The 7,250-nt window shown below is 41.8% G+C and overlaps 1 long non-coding RNA gene across 1 annotated transcript in view; it reads left to right on the top strand.

The window, feature by feature from the left end:
• The window catches only part of LOC136668402 (uncharacterized), an 80,352-nt gene extending 75,241 nt beyond the window's left edge, over positions 1-5,111 (top strand). Inside the window, exon 3 of the long non-coding RNA XR_010795495.1 lies at positions 4,894-5,111. This is a non-coding gene — a long non-coding RNA (uncharacterized lncRNA). The remainder of the gene's footprint in view (positions 1-4,893) is intronic.
• The last annotated feature ends 2,139 nt before the right edge of the window (positions 5,112-7,250 follow it).

Below are 7,250 nucleotides of genomic sequence, written 5' to 3'. Positions count from 1 at the left end.
CGACCAATAAGAGAGTCGAAGACCATTTGAAAGATTAGTTTTCTTTTCCCACTCGTTTTGCGACAAGTCCCGCCTCCTGCGCTGTGATTGGTTGTAGAGTAACTACATTAGTGAGACATTATTTACTGAACAACCAACACTACAGAGTGGGAACAAATCTTGGTCACATTAAATATTATGATACTTTTTAGAGTTAACACCTGACGAATTTATGAGGATTAGTTACTACTGAAGACCACAAATTTACAGCAACACACTTTCAGACCAAAATAGCAAAACCATCAAATGTACCTGAACTCAGCCGGTGCTGGTGTGAATTCACCTGTTAAACCATAAACTTATGTCTGGCTTTGTTCTCTTCTGTTTTTCATTGTTTTTGTTATCTCTGAATTTTAAAATGGCATTTGATACTAGGAAGCCGCTATATAAATTATTTTATTTTATTTTATTTTTATTAATTTTGTATTGTTATTATTGTTATAATTTTCATTAGCAACCTAAACACAAGATACTGGAGGCCTAGCATTTTGTGGCTGAGGGTGAGTAACAAGGATATGTTGTAACTCACTGGGTTTTCTTTAGTGGTCTTTATTAAACGGGCAATAATGATAAAGACAGAGGACATGTGCCCCACCCAGTGCACGCCTGAAGCAATTAAATGCAATGGGTATCACAAAGAAAAGAATCAAAAGAAATAGGACTAGGCTACGAGGATATCGAGCACTATACCACACCGCAGAACCTTTGTCCTCATTCTCAAAACAACACAAAAGCTAAACTAAATACACAACAACAGTACACTACTGAAAACTATAAACAAATGTCAGCAATAAACTGCAGAATATAGAGTGTCTTTTCTCTGGCAGGGAGTGGAGCATGATGGAAATGGTTTCGTGTACTAGCACCCCCACACATTCCCTTGAGGACCCCAGTGCCCACAGCGCCACCACAATACTATTACTGACTATTGAACACCTTCCGGAACCATTGGAAACCTTTAATGGTTTCAATGTTATTTGTCCTCTGTAGGGCTTTTATTCATAATAGTGCACAGTATTGTTATAGAGTTCAGAGCTTTTGAGCATTATGTAAGAGCTCAGCAAACGGACCTTACCCTCTGATGTTTATTTAAAATTAAGATCAGACCATGCATGAGATGAGCAGTATTGCATGCCAAAAAAAAACATCCTCAAGGGGATAATAATGTACATTCAAAACTCAACTTAATTCAGTTTATGTTGTAACCCCAATTACAAGCAGGTATGGGTATGAAGTGGGCTTGAATAAAGTCTGTAATTAATATTCAAACTAATTCATATGAACTGTAATCGCCTGGAGAGAGGTAGATCAGGACAATAACTTCTTTCAATTAAGCAATGACTGCATCTCATATCGCCCTCTATAGTGCACTATACAGGCCATTAAATAGTGGCTCCTACACCTAAATAGTGCAGCACATGTCCAACAGGGAGCCATTTGGACCTCAGCCATTAAGTTTGGCTGTTTAAAGAAGCTCAAACCACTGCTGGCACAGCTGGCAGTGGGCAGAACACAGCTGGACCTGCGTCTGGAATTATAATGCAGAAGGATGACAGTGCCCCCTATTGAATAAAATCAGATTTTTTTTTTAAAAGTTTAAGTAGTTAATATGTAAACAAAGTCTGCCATTGCAGTTTCGTATGAACTACTCTGATGTAGCGAAATGTACTGAATCAGAATCTTGCCAATCACCATTTCACATCAAATCAATTTGTATGCATTTGTTTATATCTTAGCCTTATAAGTATGGGTTCATGACATGGAACAGCAGTGCACAATATTTAGGGGGGGGGGCAGCAGGTAGTGTTGCAGTCACAGCTGTCTGTGAGGAGTCTGGTGTGTTCTCCCCGTGTCTGCGTGGGTTTCCTCCGGGAGCTCCGGTTTCTTCCCACGGTCCTTAAACACACATTGTTAGGTGGATTGGCGACTCAAAGTGTCCGTAGGTGTGAGTGTGTGTCGCCCTGTGAAGGACTCCAGGCTGTGTTCCTGCCTTGCACCCAATGATTCCAGGTTGGCTTCGGACCTACCGCGACCCTGAACTGTATAAGCAGTTATAGAATGAATGATTCATTAATATTGGTCAGCTCATTCAGTGTCACAGAAATGTGTGGAACACTTGCAAAAAGCCCATTTTTAATTCATTGGTTTTGAGGCAGGATAGTCCATAGAAATATGACTCATCAATGCATTTGTATAGCGATCAAGGTCACTATGAATCAGGAGACCCTCAATGAATTCTAACTGGAGCCAACTCACTGAACAATGGCTCATCAATCAGCTGTCAGTCAGAAGACCCAGAAAGCCTCGTTGTCCCCTCGCCTCTCAGGCCCAGCCTGACATCACTGCTGTCAGCTCTATGCATGACAAAGCACGGCTTAATGTCCTGCTGTTTAATAAGTGCCACATATTCCTCTGCAAGGACACTGGCCGTTAATGTTCGGAATAAATCAGACTGGGATGCCTCCTGTGGCCGCCAGGGCCCAGTGCTGCTTTAAACAACACAGCTTTAAACGTAGATGCCCCTTATACCAAGGTAAAGGCTTATTTTAAAATAGGCTCATTTGTAAGTGAAAAGAGTACTTCTCACTGTGCCTCTGGGTCAAAATTGAATATGTTCCTCTCAGACTACCAGAAAAGCCTGGTCAGAGTAAATAAGTTTGAAGAAAAGGGAGCCAATCAGTTAAAAGTGAAAAGAACCACAGGGGAGCTCTTGTGATTTCGTCCTGTCTCCTGATGTGGAGGGGCTTTTTTAACATTAAAGGTCTCTGTTGGAGACAAATGAATCTGCATGCTGAAATGGAAGGAATTAATTTATGCTGTTTATTTGGGATTTGGCTGGCACCCACTCATTAGTGCTCTGATAGCGCAATTTGCAAATCGCCAGCATCATATTAGTCATGTCCGGGCAAGCGTCCAAAACCTGGCCGTGTCAGACTATGAATTTTACCTTTAGTGCAGAGTGTTTTAGTGACCAGTAAATGAGCAGGTGACCTGGGCTTGTGAGTTTGTTCCATATTTAAGTATTTACATTAACCATATAAAGGATGCGTATTATTAAAATTAAAGTCTAAAGCGGCCCCATTCCACAACGCATCAGAGGCCTCTTTCAAATTTTCAAACAGCCACAAATCTTCTAAAATCCCCCTAGATGTTGGACCATTGCGGTGAGGATTTGATTGCATTCAGCCACTGGATCAGGTTTTGATGTTGAATGATAAGTTATGGATCACATGACTATTCAAATCACCCTAAAGATAATCCATCACACCAGTGACTGCAATTCCACAGCTCCACAGCCCAGTGCTGAGGGGTTAACCTCTGGGCCGAAGGTTGGCATTGGCCATGGTGAACGTAGGTTCATGTATTGCTGCTCTGAAACATCCCATTTTATATGCAAATGCTGTTTTTAATGGGGATTATACATTGTGTGTATGCTGTGTGCGCAACTGAATGTAAAAGCAATGGGTGCTCTGTTGTCTATTTTATAATATATTATCTCATACAGAATGTATTTCTCTTGGCATTGGGTTTATATTTTCTTTAGAATTGCCAATAAAAGATGCTTGAGCTTTTCAAGGTAACACTAATGCAGAATGGCACTAATCCTACATGTATATTAGAGAGGCGTAAGAGTAGCCCAATCTTCCAAACCTCATCATAAATGATTAGACCAACCTACACATGCTTATAAATCAAATTCCACAGTCTTATTATGAATAAACTGCATAATGAGGGGATGTACTGTACCTGCATTCTAACATTTGTTGGTGTATAAAGATAAATGACTACAGTTCAGTGTAATGTAGTCCACTAGGCTGAGTCATTTATTAAGGACCTTGTATTCACACTATCATTTGCTGTGTATAGTATTAACGACTCCATAATCTTAACAAGCACACGTACTCAAATGTTTTGGAGGACGACTCATCTGTTGTTGTATAAATGTGTCCATTATGTAAGTTAATAGACAGTTTGGTGACCAGTTGGAGCAGTGGGAAGCTAAACGAAGAGGAGAGTGTATGAGAGAGCTGAACGTCTCAGTCAAAGCCTCAGTGACAGTGATGTATGGGGCAGGTTGGTCGGTGCTGGGCTCCCTCTCTCAGTGTGTGCTGCATTTCTCAGTGGATGATGAATGAATGCAGCTCTCGGCGTGTTGTGGATGTATATCACTCCGGTCCCCACAGGATGAGAAGATAAGTGAAACCCAAGCCGCAATGTCGCCTCACCCCCATTTTCCCTCAGCAGGACGAAAAGGCTAAAGGAGGTCAAAAACTCTGCTCTGGCTACACGCAGACCAGCCTGCTGTACGTCTAGAGGAAATTCTTCATGTTCTTAACCTCACGTCAGCTGTTTGTGAGGGTCCAGTACCCACAGTACATTTAGTACAGGGGGCAGTAGTCCAGACAGAGCCCCAGTGCCTGTTGCATGGTTCTCAGAATACACTATATATGCAAATCTCTTATAAGTGAATTCATTTACCTAAGGTACACACATTGTTTAATTTCCAACAATAGCACTGACCTAAAGAATGGGGTGTTCTAGAGAAGCCTAGCTGCAAAACCATTGCTCAAAATGGTCCCGGAGGCAGTGCTGCCTTTGAGGCAGATGGAATATAATTGGTTACCAGGCAAAAGGCAGGGGTGAATGTGATTGGTTAGCACATGTTGGGCAGAGATTTTTAAATACTGCAACATAAAACAGTATAACTCCAGCTTGACCGCTGTGTTTGCTCACTCTGAGTGTAAGAAATGGCTTTAGAAGACATAAATGTGCAATATATATATTTACTGTAGACTTAGTTCTGTTTCATTCATTCATTCATTCATTCATTCATTATTTGTAACCCTTATCCAGTTCAGGGTCGCGGTGGGTCCAGAGCCTACCTGGAATCATTGGGCACAAGGCGGGAATACACCCTGGAGGGGGCGCCAGTCCTTCACAGGGCAACACAGACACACACACACACACCTACGGACACTTTTGAGTCACCAATCCACCTACCAACGTGTGTTTTTGGACTGTGGGAGGAAACCGGAGCACCCGGAGGAAACCCACGTGGACACAGGGAGAACACACCAAACTCCTCACAAGACTCCCGGAGCAGGACTCGAAGCAACAATCTCCAGGCCCTGGAGCTGTGTGACTGCGACAACTACCTGCTGCGCCACCATTACGTCCTCTGTTTCATAAGAGTTGCAAAAATGTGAGTACTTGTTTTGTTTGAATGGACGATAATGTAACTGCCGTTTGAGGAAGCTGCGCAATGTTATAATGCTCTGCTGCCTCTGAGGCAGATTCTGAAGTAGTTTCCTGCACGTTTGAGTTATGACTGCTGCCACTGAGGAAGCTGCCATATGTTGTAAAATAAAATTCAACTTACTCTGAGGCAGAGAAGACGAAGCAGGATAGCATGTGGTCACTGCCTTTGTGAACTAACCAATCAGGTTCATTCCTGCCTTTTGGCTGGTAATCAGTTACACTCTTTCTGCCTCTAAGGCATCTCTGTCCCCAGAACCATTTTGAGTAGTGATTAGCTTTAAGCTAATGCCAATATTCAGACAGAGAGGAATAAAGACCTCTACAGTAGGTAATGAAGATTCATTGGATTGTCAGTTGTGATGCAGAATGAATCATCCAACATCACTGACCTCACTAAGGTTCTGAGGCTGAATGATTTCAAATCCATACGGAAATTATTCGAAGATTTTCCACAGGAGGTAAAGCTGCCATTGAAGCAAAGAGGGACAAACTACCTCTTAATACTCTTAACTGCAGAAGAAATGCTGAATGAGCACAAACTTTTGGCTCTAGAGTTCTGGTAAGATAAAGTGTAAAGCTGGATTTAAGACTTTAATACTAGTTTCTCCTGTGCACATTAACTAGACGAGTGTGCTGGAGAAAGCTAATGTTGAGAGAGACTGGAGTGTTTATCAAAGAAATGGATATTAGAGGTGTATTCATGAAGATGGTGAAAAATGTGGCCTATTGTATCCGGCAGCGGCCCGGCTTCATGAATGTGCTGCTGCCGAACACGCCCTCTGTCACTCCAGGGTCAGGAAGACGGCAGTCTTTTGCGTGAGGCTGTTTTACAACCTCTGAAATATTCACAGAAAAAGCAGGAAGATGAACGAGTCCTCATGTCCTCGCTTGGGGCTCCTGTTAAAAGTAGGCGTTGATCGAGAGGTCAAAGCCGAAGAGAATTTTAAACATCCATTGGCCCACGGCCCCATGGGATCATTACAGCTCACTCCTGACTGGTGGGAGAACAGGGCTTAGAGCCAGAGAAAGCCAGTGATATACGAGCATAATCATCTCTCTCAACCTCTTTCTCTCTCTCTTTTTCTCTCTCTCTCATAGTAAAGGGCTATCCCACTGCTCTGTCTCATCTTGCATCTCAACACACAGAGCACTTCTACACAATAGCGTCTGCATTGCCCCTCTGGGGAGTTCCACTCTGTCTGCTCGACCGAATATTCAACAGCACAGTGTGCACGCTGCACTGAATGAAATCCTCTTTTCATGCAAGACGTGACAGCCAAAGCTTTTAGAGCATTTTGATGCAATAATGATCAGATCATTCCACGCACGCAGAATATTAATTTCCTTTACATTCACGCTCATTTACATTTTTTATTTGAACAGTTTCCGGAAAATGAAAGCAGCCTTTGGCTCTAAGCCTTCTGAGCCCCTCCCTGGTCAAAGCATCCCTTATGCATTAATTTCTTCATTAATTTACTCTCGAGTAAACAAAAAAGAGCTGTCTTTATTCATTTTCAAGAAGATGCTTCTTAGAACATTACGCATACAATAATATCCTTCAAAAGTAAAGATGAAAGTCTACAAAAACTTATTTTTTTCATCTTTCAAAAAAAAAGTGGAAAAAACAAAGAGCTCCAAAAAATTATCAAAAGATTAAGACAAAAAAAAACCACCTCCAAAAGTTACATAGCGCAGTTTCTGCAGGGCTTAGCATGGAGTGGCAACAACAGAGGTTCTATTCTCCCTGTTACAGGTCAGAGAGGCAGCACAGTTATTTTTGAACCTGTAATTTTAAAGTAAAAATACTACCTAGTTTTGCTTTAACATCACTACAACAGACATAGACTCACATTTTATACCCATTTTTCACAAGCTAACCGTCTGAAGTCTTAATAAAATGTCTGTGATATTCTTTGGTGAGAATAATACCACAAGGATCAAACAACACAGAT

Source organism: Hoplias malabaricus, chromosome 15, assembly GCF_029633855.1.
Source record: "Hoplias malabaricus isolate fHopMal1 chromosome 15, fHopMal1.hap1, whole genome shotgun sequence".
NCBI classification, from domain to species: Eukaryota; Metazoa; Chordata; class Actinopteri; order Characiformes; family Erythrinidae; genus Hoplias; species Hoplias malabaricus.
This window is presented reverse-complemented; position numbering and strand designations above follow the sequence as displayed.